The sequence below is a fragment of the Ochotona curzoniae genome, unplaced genomic scaffold (genome assembly GCF_017591425.1).
Source record: "Ochotona curzoniae isolate NIBS_2020 unplaced genomic scaffold, NIBS_Ocur_1.0 scaffold_2453, whole genome shotgun sequence".
NCBI lineage: Eukaryota > Metazoa > Chordata > Mammalia > Lagomorpha > Ochotonidae > Ochotona > Ochotona curzoniae.
Genome location: NW_024467094.1, coordinates 8,104,709 through 8,120,414, shown reverse-complemented (window position 1 = coordinate 8,120,414; position 15,706 = coordinate 8,104,709).

Below are 15,706 nucleotides of genomic sequence, written 5' to 3'. Positions count from 1 at the left end.
AAGGAGAGTCACAGAGGGGTGAGAGAGCTGCTGGCTCATTCCCCAGAGGACCGCAACAGCCAGAGGAGAGCAGGTCCGAAGCCAGGAGCCAGGAACTGCTAGATTTCTCTGTGAGTGCAGGGCCCCAAGTACTTGGGCCGTCACTGCTGCTTTCCCAGGCTGTAAGGAGCTGGACATGAAGTGGAGCAGCTGGGACTTGAATCAGTACTGGTGAGATGCTGGTGCCGCAGGCAGAGGCTTGGCCTGCAGACCCCATCCTTTTGAAATTATTCAATATTTATTTTAAGAACATTCTTCAGTGCAGCCATAATACTGCTAATAGTAGTAAAGATAGTCCCTGACAAAATGATGGTGTGGGAAATAACTTTTTTTTTTCTAATATGTATTTGTTTAACATGTGTGTCAGATGATACTGATTCTGGGAAGGGGCTAGACCAACTTTTTCTAATCAGAATTGTGCTCCTGATGGGTGATAAGTTGATGTAGTTCACAACCTTGAGTTGGGAACTCTTATCATTCTTTATGTAAATGATAGTATATCATCAATAAAAATCCGCTAATTTCACTTGTGGAATTGATTCGTTCAGTAAATAGGTGTTAGGTACGTACTTAAGTCCATCCTCTCTTTAATATATTTATTCTCAAATTATGAGTCCAGGGCCAGTGTTGTGGTGCAACAGGTTACCCGCTGCCGGGGATGCTAGCATCCCACTTGGGTGTTAATTCATGTCTCAGCTGTTCCACTTCCCGTCCAACTCCCCGCTAATGAGAAGCAGTGGAAGACAACCAGGGTGCTTGTGTTCCTGTTACCCACATGGAAGACCAGGATGAGGCTCCTGGCTTCTGGCTGTTGCCACCATTTGGAAAGTGAATCAGTGGATGGAAAATCTTAACTGCCTTTCAAATAAAAATATCTTAAAACAAAATTGGTGTCTTAGGAAGTTGTTAGGATGGTACAGAGGGGTGAGGTGACAGGCCACCCTTCCCTGTTTGCCCCAGGGGTTGTCCCTTGCACGATGGCAATTTGGTATTAGCAGCAGCAATTTCTTGAGGGCACAGGGTTAAGTGAAGATAGGGCAGTGCAGACTGCAGAAAGCCCTGCCCTCCCCTGGCAGGATATGTGCTGCTGATGGGAGGTGGGCCAGGGGATGGATGGATAGTAAGTAAAATGTGTATTAGGTGAAAGTGAAAGAAGCAGAAAACGTGTCTGTGTCTGGTGTCCAGTGTGTTCGGTTTCAAGTTCAGTGGCTGAAGGAGTGCACACTTGAACCCAGCAGAGCTAAGGGAGAGTTGGGCAGAGTTCTGGAAGAGCAGGGGAGGGATGGTCCAGGCAGGAGGCACAACAAGAACACAACCAAGGAAGCAGGGTAATTCTCAGGGTGGCGAATCAATGAAGGAGATGGTGGGGCTGGTAGGAGGTGAGTGGGGGAGTATAGGGTGGAAGCAATGGGGGTGTAGAGGGCTGGGGTCTGTGCTGTGTCAGGAAGTTGGCCTGTGGGGTGGCTTTCCTAGCAGGATCCGGGTGACCCCTGTCAGGGCGTGGACACGGGGTGAGGGGGACAGCTGAGAGATGATGCCTTCCACAAGGCTGGCGAGTGGGTTCTAGATCATAAATATGTATAGCCACTGGACCCCTACCTCTTGGGCTTTTGAGATTATAACATTTCTGTCATCAAATGTTTTTTTCCAAAGGTCCTTTCTCATTCTTTGATTTTTCTGTTTTTTTTTTCCTCCCAGAAAACAAAGTATTGCATGATCCTATTTGATGCGATACCCTCTGTTTTGATGTTAATGATCATTTGAAACTTTATCTTCTGCCTTCTCTTATCTCTTTAAGTTTCCTTTCTGTTTGGTTTCTCTATTCAGTAGCTGGAGGTGCTGAACTTTTATATATGAGGGCCTTAAGAGGCACTCATTGCAAATTTGGGACCTTATCTTTTAGAGGAAGGGCTTTGCTAAAGGCAGCGGGGTCAGAGGGAGCACTTGACTCCTTTGAGGAGGACCCCAGTGCAAGTCTCTTGTTCCCTACTTGGAAGGGCCGATCCTGGCTGCTTGTGTTGAGGAAGGAATTTTTTTTTTTTTTTCAACAATCTTTACATAGTTAATTTGGGTAAAAAGGTTCAAGGGCTACAGGAAAGTGGGTATTATTATTTCCATATTGTTGAGGAAGGAATTTTTTTCCACCCTTCCAAATGTGTTAAGTTCAGCTTAGAACTGCACCCTGGCTTTCAGCCATGCCTATTGTCTCCAGAAAGTAAATGTCTAAATTTTGCCCACCTCATAGGTTGGAGGAGAGCTGGGGTGTACCTGCCGCCTGAGGAGGATTTGCAGCTGGTTTTCTATGTCTGGCCTTGCTCTGCACTCCATCCTAGGTGCTGGTGCCTCCCAACTTCAGCCCTCCATGTGTCCAGTTCCAGCTCTACCCAAACTTGTGTGGTGCTCATCACCTGGCTGCTTCTGGGTAAATGAATCTGTTGACTTTCTCACCTGCAGTTGTCACCTCTCTCACCTGCAGTTGTCACCTCTCTGGCTGCCTTTGTTGCTGCTTAGTCATATGTTTACAAAGTGTTCCCTTTGGGGCTGGCACTGTGGGTCAACAAGTTGAACTGCTGGTACAGGGTTCCAAGGCTTTGGACCATCCTCCACTGGTTTCCCAGGTCATAAGCTGGGAGCTGGATGGGAAGTGCAGCGGGTGGGACATGAAACGGTGCTTATGTGGGATGTCGGTGTTTGAAAGTGGAGGATTAGCCAGTTGAGCCAATGTGCCAGCCCTGAAAATACTGGTTTTCAAGTGACACCATACCAATTGGAATTTCATTAGAAGACCATCCCATTGGCCAACTCTTTTTTCAGATTCTGAAGCTTCCAGAATTCTCTCTTATCTCCCTTTGCAAGTCACTCATCCAAACCTCTCGGCAACTTTTTCTTCCTAGGTTATAGCCAAGTTCATGCTATGACCTCCAAATGACCAGGATTGCAACACAGTCAGCCGAACACACCCACATTTCAAGCCAGGAATGATTGCACATCATTCCTGTTTCCAACTCCGAGTGTGTCCTAAGTCACACTGAACACACACATACACACAGTGCCTGTTAGAGTCAGAGAAGACATCCAACTCATTGTATCATCTTTATTTAATATTGTTATTTCAAGACAAAATTAGGGAAGAAAGTCTTCTGCACTTTTGGACTCTATGTAGAGACTTGCATTTGGCCTTGAAGGCAGCCCAATAATATTCACATAGCTTCGCCCTGGCTCCGCCTTGTCATCACCGTCTGGTGGCAGGAAGAGTCTGGGCAGTGTTCAGCCATAGGGCTGGGGCATAAGTAGCCCTCTGCAGCATAGTGGCTGTGGGGGTTGCCCCAGCCAGGCCAGACCAAGTGCGTTGGACTTGGGCCATGGTCACTGCTGCCACGCGGCAAGTGAGTCCTAGGCTTTGGGCTCTGCCTGCTTGCTGCCTGGTATGTAATTGGCATGCAATTGCTGCCTAGGGACACCCAATGGATAAGGCCAATGTGAGTGTAGGTGAGGGATGAATCCTGTGTGACTCCCAGCAATGGGGTCACGGAACTGGCTGGCAAGTGTGGGGACTGAGACCTGGTGGTTTGGAGGGGAGAGTCCATAAGATCTATTTGGGCCAGACTGATTCACCAGCCCACATGGGAGTCCTGAGATGGGCTGTTGGTATAGAACATCGCTGACTGCCACATGCCAGTCCACACGAAAGCTATGGCTGGGAGCCTGTCTGGCAGGGCTAGGTGCCAGTACCTGACTGGGTGTTGGAACAAAGGATGGGTCATATTAGGCAGGGTCATGACACTAATCAGCACGTGAGAGAATCAGGTCTGGGGTAGATTCTGTGGGGGATGTGTGGGCCAAACCCTGTGGAAATGCAAGTCCTGCTGGTTGTTAGCTCATGAGCTGGGGTGGTGATGGGCTGAGCAAGGTGTGACCACGGAACCTGCCATCACTCACAGGTAAAGGAACCAACAACAGTCTGGGCAGGTCAAAGCAGCAGCACAGAAATGTGCGTCCTAAAACGGTGGGGGGTGGGCCAGGCTGCAGCATTCACCAGTCATACAAGGCCAAAATGAAAGGGCAGACTATGCCGGGCACTGACCTAACACCCACTGGCATGTATGAGATCTGGGTCTGGGAGTGGGTTAACTGGGGGAACTTGTAAACTCCCCTAGTGGGTCACAACTCACTTATGATCACATGATCCAGGTCTAGGGATCGGGCAAGCTGGGCAAAGTAGCTCTAGTGGCTGGCTGATGTGTGGATTGGTTATGAAAAGGGGCGGATCAGGCAGGGCCAAGCAAACCTCAGCTCACAAGCAAGAACAGAAATCAGGTTGGAGCACAGGTCATGCTGAGCTAAGCTCTTACACTGGCTAGTTTGCATGAGCCAGGGATGCCAGGCTGTAGCATCGAAGGCAAAGACCAAGACAGGTGAGAGGGGCTATGCCAAGCTGGGTTAGAGCAACCATTGGCATGCATGCACACGATCTATGGTTTGGGGAGCTAAGAGGACACCCTGGCTGGGTTGGGGTTCCCACTGGTGAGAGTGGGGGCCAAAGTGGGGGTTGCGTTCTGGTGTGGATATGGCTGCAGTGTCTCTTGGTACAAGTGTGAACAGGGAGTTGTGTGCATCGAGCCAGGCTAGACTCCAGCACCATCTGTTGCTTTGGAGGACAGGCTAGGCTAGGTCTCTGCTCCTACTGAGCCATGTATGACCTGTGTCTGGATATGGACAAGCCTTGGCTGGGCTGAAACATCCAACAGTAAGAACCAGAATGGGGTGAAGGTCAGTCAGGAAAGGCCACCGTTACTGCCAGAACAAGAGGTGGACTAAGTAGGGCTGGCCCATGGACCCACCGGTATGCACAATATCTGGCAATGGGAGAGGTTCTGATGGGGGAGCTTGGGCAACTCCTGTCAGAACACAGTCCCTGCAGGTGAGTACAGGAACCATGATAGGGAGCAGCCCAGACCAGGCCAGGAAAAGGTACCCACCAGCATACATTTGGCATAGGTCGGGAGTGGACCAGGCTGAACCAGTTCACATCACCCACTGGTGAATCTGAGCACCAAAACAGAGTGTGGATCATGTCGGGTTCAGTCACAACACATACCAGTGCACATTATGGCTGGGACGGGGTGCCAGCTGGGCTGGGCTAGGCTGTAACTCCCACCAGCGTCAGCTGGAATTGGGAGTGGGCTGGGCCAAGCTACAGCACCCACTGGCAAATGTCAAGGCAAGGCAGGCCATGCCAGACTGGGCCGCAGCACCCAACCAGCATATGTGAGAACCAGCAGGGGAGGGGGCAAAGCCGGTAGAGGGAATGTGGAGGATTCCTTTGCCTGACTACCACTCCCACTGGAGAGCATGAAAATTAGGTCTGGGGGCCTGGCGTGATAGTGTAGCACTCGAAGTCCTCACCTTGAGCATCCAGGATCACATATGGGTGCCGGTTTGTATCCTGGCTGCTCTACTTCCTATCCAGCTCCCTGCTTGTGGCCTGGGAAAAGCAGTTGAGGATGGCCCAAAGCCTTGGGACCCTGCACCCATGTGGGAGACCTGGAGAAAGCTCCTGGTTCCTGGCTTTGGATTGGCTCAGCTCTGGCCGTTGTGGCCATTTGGGGAGTGAACCATCGGATGGAAGATGTTCCTCTGTCTTTCCTCCTCTCTGTATATTTGACTTTGCAATAAAAATAAATAAATCTTTTTTAAAAAATCAGATCCTGGGCAGGGGTGGCTAGATATGTGTGTAGGCTGCAAAGTAGGGCTAGTTGGGTTGAGTTGGGCTTCAGTGCCCATTGACATGTATAAGAGTTGAATGGGATGTGGGACAGACTGGATAAGTTTGCGATACATACTGGCAAGCACAGGAACCAGGGTAGGGGGCAGGCCTGGTGGGGGTTATTGGGAGTTGTCCCAAATAGGCTGCAGCTCCCACTGGTTTATGTGAGGGCCGAATGTGTGCTGGACAGAATCGGGTTTGTCTGAAACACTCATTGGTTCGTGTAGAAGACAGGACTGGAAACAGAATTGACTCAGTAATTGCAACCACCAGCTGATTGGGGTGACGGACTGTGCCAGACCCTGTACTGGCATTCACGCACAAGAATCAGGTCTGAGATCACCTCAGCCAAAGTTTCTTTATGGATCCCTCCAACTGAACTGTTGCTTTCAGAACCCCAACCATGAAGAGAATTGCAGGTTCCATGGTCTGACCATGGAGTGCATGTGTCAAAGCCAAACCTGCTCAGAGACTCAGATGGAACAGTGGACAGCATATCCGAGTGCACATGAGGAAATTGCGGTCCATTGGAACATGCAGAGGGTTCCTGGCACCACAATAGAGGACAGGACAAAACAAATCAATCAACTACCCCAGCCGAGTGTTGACTGTGCAAATCTGGAGAAACGGAGACTCTAAGGTGGACTATGTCAGCCAGTGGATTCTGGAGAGATTTCATCGTGCTTGGGATGGCGAGACTGGCAGCAATTCAGAACTGTTGAACTATCAAAACCACTTGAGCAAGACCCTCGGAGCATGCCCCACGTCGGGGACCTGAGATGGCGTGGGAGGTTGGGTGGAGCTTCTCCCTTTATCTCCCTCACACACACACACACAAATGTGAAAGCAATGGTTTTACCCACTTTCCTGTAACCTTTGACCCTTCCTGCCCTAATCAACTATGTAAAGATTATCAAAATAAAAGAAGTGGAGCAAAAAAAAAAAAAATCACATAACCTTCCAAAAAGTTTTCATGTTGTTAAAAGCCACATTTGGGGCCCGGCGCGGTGGCGCAAGTGGTTAAGTCCTCGCCTTGCACGCCCGGGATCCCATATGGGCACCGGTTCTAATCCCGGCAGCCCCGCTTCCCTTCCAGCTCCCTGCCTGTGGCCCGGGAAAGCAGTTGAGGACGGCCCAAAGCTTTGGGACCCTGCACCCGCGTGGGAGACCCAGAAGAGGCTCCTGGCTTCGGATCGGCACAGTACTGGCCGTTGCGGCTCACTTGGGGAGTGAATCATCGGGCGGAAGATCTTCCTCTCTGTATCTCCTCTCTGTATATCCGCCTTTCCAATAAAAAATAATAAAAATAAATCTTAAAAAAAAAAAAAACCACATTTGACCCACTGATAACCAAAAGTTCTTTTTTTTTATGTTTTCTTTTGGACTTGCACTTGAATGTTTTCTTTTAAATGTGTGGTGGTTTTTAAAGATTTATTGGTTTGATTTTTATTTTGAAAGGCAGAATTACAGACAGAAAAATGTTCCATACCTGGCACATGGTCAAGGCTGAACTGATATGAAGTCAGGAGACTGGAGCTTCCTTTTGGGTCTGCCATCTGGTAACAGGGGCCCAAGGACTTGAGCCAGGCTCCACTGATCTTCCAGGCCATGAGCAGGGAGCTGGATTGGAACAGAGACATAAACAGGCCCCAATATGGAATGCTGGGCACCACAGGCATCACCCCCTGTGATGGCTTTTTTTTTTTTTTAAGATTTATTTATTTTTTGTGGGAAAGTCAGATATGCAGAGAGGAGGAGAGACAGAGAGGAAGATCTTTCATTTGCTCATTCACTCCCCAAGTGGCCATAACAGCTGGAGTTGAACCAATCTGAAGCCAGGAGGCAGGAACTTCTTCCAGGCTTCCCATGTGTGTGCAGGGTCCCGAGGCTTTGGGCCGTCCTGTATTACTTTTGCAGGTCATAAGCAGGAAGCTGGATGGTGAACGGGGCTGCCAGGATTAGAATCAGCACCCATATGGGATCCTGGAGCATGCAAGGTGAGGACTTTAGCTGCTAGGCTACCATGCTGGGCCCATGTGATGGCTTTTTTTTTTAAAAAAAAAAAAGATTTATTTATTTTTATTGGAAAGGCAGATATACAGAGAGGAGGAAAGACAGAGAGAAAGATCTTCCATCTGATGGTTCACTCCCCAAACGGCCATAACAGCCAGAGCTGAGCCAATCCAAAGTCAGGAGCCAGGAGCTTCTTCTGGGTCTCCCACGCTGGTGCAGGGTCCTCAGGCCTTGGGCCATCCTCGACTGCTTTCCCAGGCCACAAGCAGGGAACTGGATGGGAAGTGGAGCTGCTGGGATACAAACCGGCCCATACGGGATCCTGGTGCATTGAAGCCGAGGACTTTAACCACTACACTATCACGCCAGGCCTGTGATGGCTTTTCAATTGCATCATCCCTGTCATCTAGCTGTGATACCACGTTCTTCATTTAGTCTTCATTTAATCTGTCCAGAGAGCCAGCCACCAGGTGTCAACTTGAATCTTGCTTCTGCTTATCAGCCGTAGACAACGATAATATTCTTTTTGCTTTTGAAAGATCTTGAGCTAAAAAACACTACTCTGAATGTCAAACATGAAATGTGTTTTCTAACTGGAAAAAGTCGGACTGGGGAGGAATCACTAACTCTTCTATAATTAAGTGCTTTGTAAGCCATCTGTTCATTCATTTCCCGGCATGCTTGTGGCCTAGAAATCTGTTGTAACCTTCTGGTTTTACATCATGACATGGTTTTAGCCCCCATGTCACAAGGCAAGGGTATGCTCACGGTTTTTAATTTTTTTAAACATGTTTTATTTATTTGAAATGCTGTGACAAAGAGGAAGAGAGACAGAGATCTTCCATCTGCTGGTTCACTCCCCAAGTGGTTGCAATGACGGGCTGGGTTAGGCCAGACAGGGAAGTGATATTGCCATTGGACCCCTTGGTCTTATCTGACTCAGTCCAGCAGCCCCCCTCATTTTGACCCAAGATCCTACTCCAAGGCGCGGTTATGGGGTAGCATTTCCTGGTTTCTGGTTTTATTATTAGCTTTGGTAGTGGGTCTGGAAGTTGACCAGTCTTGGGTGTACACTTCTCATGCCTGGAGTCTCATGTAGCTGTATTGAGACAGAAGCTGATGTTGGAATCACCTAGAAGACTCTGGGAATCAGAATTTGGGTTGTTGGCTAGAAGAGCTATTATACGGTGTCTCCACAAGACCTGGGTGCTTCAACTTCAAAGGTCAGTTCCCAGAGTGAGTGTCCTGGAGCAACAAAGCTGTGGAACTACAAGGACACTGACCCCATGATAGCAGCCCCACAGCATCACAGCCACTACATTTGGGGAAGGCAGTCATTGGGGCCTGCCAAAGGCCTAAGAAGGGAGAACAAAGCTGGTACTCTAGTAAGACAGTGCCCATGCTATAGCAGAAAAGGCAAGTTGCCCTGTGGTGCTGTGTGTCACGGCCCATCCCAGCCCCTGGGCCCCTGTCCGTGCCATGTCAGTGATGGTGTCAGCTTGAAGCCCAGACTCCCCTGCAGATATATGACAGAGTGCGGTGTCTCAGGTGCAGCACTCTGGTGAGGGCTCACATCTGGTCCCTGTGAATTCTCGGTGGCTTTTGACTAACCCTGCTAGAATCTTGGTTTCTTCTAGATTATTCTTCCTTCTCCATAAATAGTAGTCTGTGGTTTTGGATGGATCATTTTCTTACCCTGATTCCAGCCTGTGGAAGTTTGGGGTCTAGCAGTCTCAGTTCTGTTTGTTCCTTTCACTCAGATTCAGATCATTAAAACTAGAAAGGGCCGATGTTGGGGGTGCAGTGGATGTAAGTGCCCCTTGGGATGCCTGCATCCCATAGTGGACCACTGGGTTCAAGTTCTGGCTGTTTCACTTCCAGTCTGGCTTCCCGTTAATGAACCTGGGCAGGCAGCAGAAGATGGCCCAAGTGTTTGGGTTCCTGCTACCCCTGTGGGAGACTAGGATGAAATTCCTAGCTCCTGGCTTGGGTTTGGCCCAGACCTGGATGTTGGGGGCATTTGTAAACAGAACCATGGCTAGAAGCTCTATCTCTTTCTCTGTGTCCGTCTGTCTTACAAATAAACAAGTAAATCTTTTATAAAAAGAAATCTTGTGTGTTACATGTGTAAACACCAATCCAATTATAGAGTCCATACACACACATCTCTGTGTGAGAGCCACTCCTCCAGGGTGAACTCCTTGCCCTCACTCCTCTTCAATGCCCTACTATTTATTTATTTATTTTGGAGAGGCACATTTACAGAGAGCAGGAGATACAGAGAAAGATGCAGCCCAAGTGGCTACAAACAGCCACAGCTAAGCTGATCTGAAGCTTCTTCCAGGTTCCCCTCATGGATGCAGGATTGCTTAGGCCATCCTTTACTGCTTTCCCAGGGCACAAACAGGGAGCTGGAAGGGAAGTGGAACAGCCGGGATATGAACTGGCAGCAATATGGGTTACCGGTGTATGCAAGGTGAGGACTTTAGCCACAAGGTTACCACACCTGGTCCAACACCCTATCGTTTTAGCGGAGTTTTGCCAGGCACACTCTTTAGATTGTTGCAAGTCTCCGTTTGCTTCGTAGTGCTTCTCTGATCCTTCCTGAGGTTTGAACAATTGATGTCCACGTGGAAACTTTTTTCCTAATCTTTGACCTTGTTTCCCAAACACACCTCGAGGTTTATCTCTGCACAGCAGCTATTTGTTCATGTGGGCATGAATGTCACCTGTGGGCTGGGATCAGGGAGAGAGAAAACACACTCCTGTCTCTCACGTGTCTCTCATGGTTTGCATGTCATCATAAGCAACAAGAAGTTGAGTGGCACTTTCAGTATTATCTTTGAAATGTCCTTAGAGCACGGAGCTTTTTAGGAGTGTTTCCCATCTGTCTTATTACTTCAGGAGACAGCAGTTGCCACTGTGGACTCAACCCTTGATCCTGACACTCACTCACTTTTTCTTCACTTTCCTGTAAGGGCTCCCCATGGCTTTCTCCGAGCGTGGTAGGCGCTTGTTGACATGTTCCTGGAGGCCCGGCAGGCTTCTCTAGTCCTACAGCCAATACCACCTGTTTCCAATTTCTGTGTTTGTCACATCCCACTCATAGTGCCAAATGTATTTTGGTTGAATATTACCAAACTTGAAGGCTAGACCTATTAATAACCACTGGATTCATGTCTTTAATGGCCCTCGGGGTTTACGAAGGCCAGGGAGTTTTCACTCGAAGTTGTTCTGGTGATGAGGGTTGGGCTGTGGCTGGAGTGATTTCGAAGGCTTCCTGCACATCTGTGGTTGAGGCTGGCCATCCACTCTCACTCGTGACCTTTGTCTGTGACTTGGGCTCCCTCATAGCATGGTGGCACAGTCAGAAAACAAGGGGGAAGGGAGTTCATGAATCTTTTAAAAAATGATTTTTTTATTAGAAAGACAAATTTACAGAGAGAAGGAGATACAGAAAGATCTTTCATCTGCTGATTCACTCCCTAAGTTCACTCCGCAAGTAGCCGTTACTGTCGGAGCTGAGCTCATTCAGAGGCAGCCAGGACACAAAACGGCACCCACATGGGATCCTGAGCATGCAAGGTGAGGATTTATCCACTAGGCTATTGCACCGGAGCTCATGGATTTCATAACACTATCTTAGAAGACTTATCACTTCTCTGTAATCTATTGGTTAAGGCCATTGCAAGCTACCACCACGTACCCCAGGTGCAAGAGGGTTGAAGGCAGAGTGCATGGATCCAGGGGAGGAGGGTTGGAGGTGGAGGGTCAGGACTCCTGTGGTGGAGGGGGTGTATTGAGGCTGCAATGTTTGGAATACAATGGTGTCAGGACTCAGGTTGAATTCACAGGTGCCATTGTTACTGCATTTAAAATCCATCAAAATTAACAACTCCAGAGCAAAAAAGGTTACAACACAGCATATCAAGCCATGGCAGGCAACTTTGCAATCATATCAACACACCAGTTTGAGTCTCAACTGTTCCATTTCTGATTCAATTCTCTGCTAATACACCTGGGAAAACAACAGAAGATGACCTAAGTCCTTGGACCCCTGACCCACATGGGAGCCTTGGAGGGGTTCCTGGGTCCTAGTTTTAGCCTGGATTGGCCCTGACTATTTGGGGAGTGAACCACTGAATGAAAGATTCTCTCTCTCTCTCTCTCTTTCTCTCTCTCTTTCCCTCTAATCCCGGCAGCTCCACTTCCTATCCAGCTCCCTGCTTGTGGCCTGGGAAAGCAGTCGAGGACGGCCCAAAGCCTTGGGACCCTGCACCTGCGTGGGAGACCTGGAGGAGGTTCCTGGTACAGCTCTGGCCATTGGAGCCATTTGGGAAGTGAATCACGGACAGAAGATCTTCCCCTATGTCTCTCCTCTTCTCTGAATATCCTCTTCTCTGTATATATTTGCAATAAACCAAATAAATATTTTTTTTTAAAATGCTATTAAAAACAAAAGAACCTGCCTGTTGGTATATAGTGTCTGTGCATCAGGTATCTTTCAAAGGACGTAGAATCAATTATGCAGAGGCAAGCAATGCAGAGAAGATACAGGTGTCAAATATATGTAAAATCACAGGCAGTACAGTTAGCATTAGGACAATGGAAATTAAAGCCATGATGACATATGGATACACCTCTCTCTCTCTCACCAGCTGCCTGGCAAAGGTGTGGAACAACCTGAGCTCACATCCGTTGCTACAGAGACTGAATGAACAAAGGGACAATGGTCAGATTCATGCATGAAACCAGAAGCCCAGCCCACAGACTCTGGAATCCAACCACAAAGTCAAATCCTACTTCTGCAGAAACCTAAAGCCCCTGAGGTGACTGACCCCACAGGATCAGGGGCAAGTTCGTACTGGCCAGACCTGGGAACTTTTGTCCTTGCTTCAACTGGGGATCAAGCAGAGGAGTAGACCTGTTCTAGTGACCCACAGAGCCTGCACTTCTCCGGCCAGTTGACAGCGTGTGTCAGAAGCAGGAGACATGGCACCTCCAAGCTTGAGGCCTTGACTGCTGAGGCTTGGGGTTTGGGAGCTGAACTGATCCCCCTCCACTTGGCTCTGACAGGTGACGTGGCCATTCCTGGATGCAGTTTCTGGCTTTGTTCTAAGGCCGTGTGGACCCCATCCTCTGCTCTGTGAGCTCAGGTGCCCTGCAAGTCATACTGACAGCTCAGCTTCCCAGTCTATCTCTGTTGGCTGCAGTGTTGCTCTAACCCATCCCAGTTTTCTTCTTTTTGTTTTTCCTTTCCTTTCTTATTTTTTTAAAGGTTTATTTATTTGAAAGAGTAACAGGGAGGGAGAGACAGAGATCTTCCCTCCACTGGTTCATCCACAAATGGCCGCAATGACTGGAGCTGAGCCAAACCGAAGCCAGGAAGGAGCCAGGAGTCAGGAGCATCTTCTGGTTCTCCCACAAGGTTGCAGGTTCCCAAGGCTTTGAGACATTCTGCTGCTTTCCCAGGCCATAAGCAGGGGCTGGATTGGACATGAACCTGCACCTATATGGGATGCTTTATCTGCCATGCCCCCATCCTACTTTTCTAAACCTCACTCTCAGGCATCTGGTAGATTTGTGGCTCCTAAGATTTTCCTGGCATCATGGTACAGCAGCATAACAATCCTTCCTGCCAGTGGGGGCACATTTCCCTGAGCTCCCATGGCCACATCCCAAGAGACAGCCGCCCAAGGTCCTTGTGAAGACCATTGTACAAATGCAGAGTCGGAGACCATGACAGCATGGAGGTCACTCCCGTTGCTGACCCTTAGCTCCTGGGAGCTTGTGCTTCCTTCTGCAGGCCTGCCTCTCAGCACTGTGTTCTCTCCACAGCCCCAGACCCTCTTGCTCGGGCTCAGTATAAGACTTCTTGAGCCCATCTCTCATTTCTGGCAACAGGTGGCCTTCACAGAGCTCCCAGTGCACCTGAGTCAGCTTCCAGGGATCCCATCCCAGCGAGGGAACCAGAGGAGCAGCTCATGCCTTCTAGTACACTTCTGTATGTGCTATCTGAAGTTCCACAGTGTCTGCAGAAGATGCTAGTGCTGTATGTTGAGACTTTGGCCACCGGTTATTTCACCAAGCTCAGTGGTCCTGAGGCTTTACTTACTACTGACTAGATGCTGAAACATCCACTTTGAGACAGTGCATCCGTACACCTTCAGAAGGCTATAAGGCTAAATGCAGCGAAGCGACACAACTGCCCTCTAACCTTTTGCCTTTGATAAGGATCCTCTGAGACCACGGGAGCTTCTGTGGGATTGGCACCACCATACTGGCATCGATGACCCAAAAGTTGGCAGCAGTGCGGGAGAGGAGGTCACTCCTGGCTTAGGGTGAGCCTGTTGTTGACCAAACCATCTTTTTTCAAACTCTCCCAGAAGATACCTCACCATGAAATTTAAGGGCCAAATAGGAATAGCCCTGTCTCTTGCATTCTCAGAGGAAATTTTATTGACCACCTCCATGTTTCCACGGCCTGGAGAACCCAAAGGACCCTCCCTCCCAGCCCTGCCCAGATTTCTGGTTTCTGAGTCCAGCCACCAACGTAATGTATCTGAGTGACTCTTAGATAAACTCCGATGTGAAGCTGCATCACTTCACTCAGAATCACATCAAGCTGTCCCTATGTTTGAACCCCAGAGGGGTTGTTGGAGGAGCCACATCATGTGGTACAGAGATGAGAAGCGAGGACATTGATGTCGAAGGGACAGACTGCAACAAGCAATCCCGCCACATCTTAAGGCACCCAGAGTCTCCCCACTTTGCCACAGCAGCTTCAGAGAATCACATCATCCTGGTGAGGGTGAGACGCCCCCGTGCACTGCTTCCCAGTGCAATACGTCTCCTTAGCAAGCTCTGTGCGCAGGAGGTCAGCTGCTTCCATTGTCACCTCCCTCCCCGCCCCCAGGAGGGCAGCTAAGGACACCTGTCACCATGAACCCTGCTCAAAAGCGATAAGACATCCTGGGCTGAACCTCCCAATTACAGCTATGTCACCATCTAACTGCCCAGAAAACACCCCAGGGTGGGGTTAATGTCCTCTCTTCTTATCTGTTCAAAATGATTGTGTCATTGCTGCAGAATGTGAACTTTATCAACCGCATTTTCATTTGTCTAATTTTATGACCTTGATTTTCAGAACCTTTTTTGTGGCCACCCTTAATTATCATTAGTGGTTTTATTTTTTAAAGATGTATTTATTTTTATTGGAAAGGCAGATCAGATTTTTGGAGAGAAGGAGAGACACAGAGAAAGATCTTCCATCCACTGATCAGCTTCTCAAATGGCTGCAATGGCCAGAGCTGGGCTAATCTAAAGCCAGGAGCCAGGAGCTTCTTCCAGATCTCCCACATGGATATAAGATCCCAAGGTTATGGGCCGTCCTCAACTGCTTTCTCAGGCCACAAGCAGGGAGCTGGATGGTAAGTGGAGTAGCTGGGATGGATCAGCTCAGCTCTAGCTATTGTAGTCATTTGGGGAGTGAACCAGCAGATGGAAGATCTTTCTCTCTCCTCTCTGTAAAACTGCCTTTCCAATGAAAATAAATCTTAGAAAAAATTTTTTTTGAAATGTCAATAACAATACATGTAGCTGTATTATTATTTTTTTTAATTCCAAAATCCACCCCAGCTGTAGGCAACTGGCTAGGTTGCCTTGTACCTAGTGTTACACTGGTGGAAGAAAAACATCTGATACCTGGCAGGCATTCTGGACCTGCAACTGCCAAATTTGTTTTAACTATATCAGTGTGCCAAGTAGTTGCCTACTTTATTATTATTATTATTATTATTATTATTATTATTATGTAAGACAAGTGGGAAAGGCATGGAACTCTGAAACTGGGACATGCCAGTTGGACTGTAGATTGCCCAGGGAACA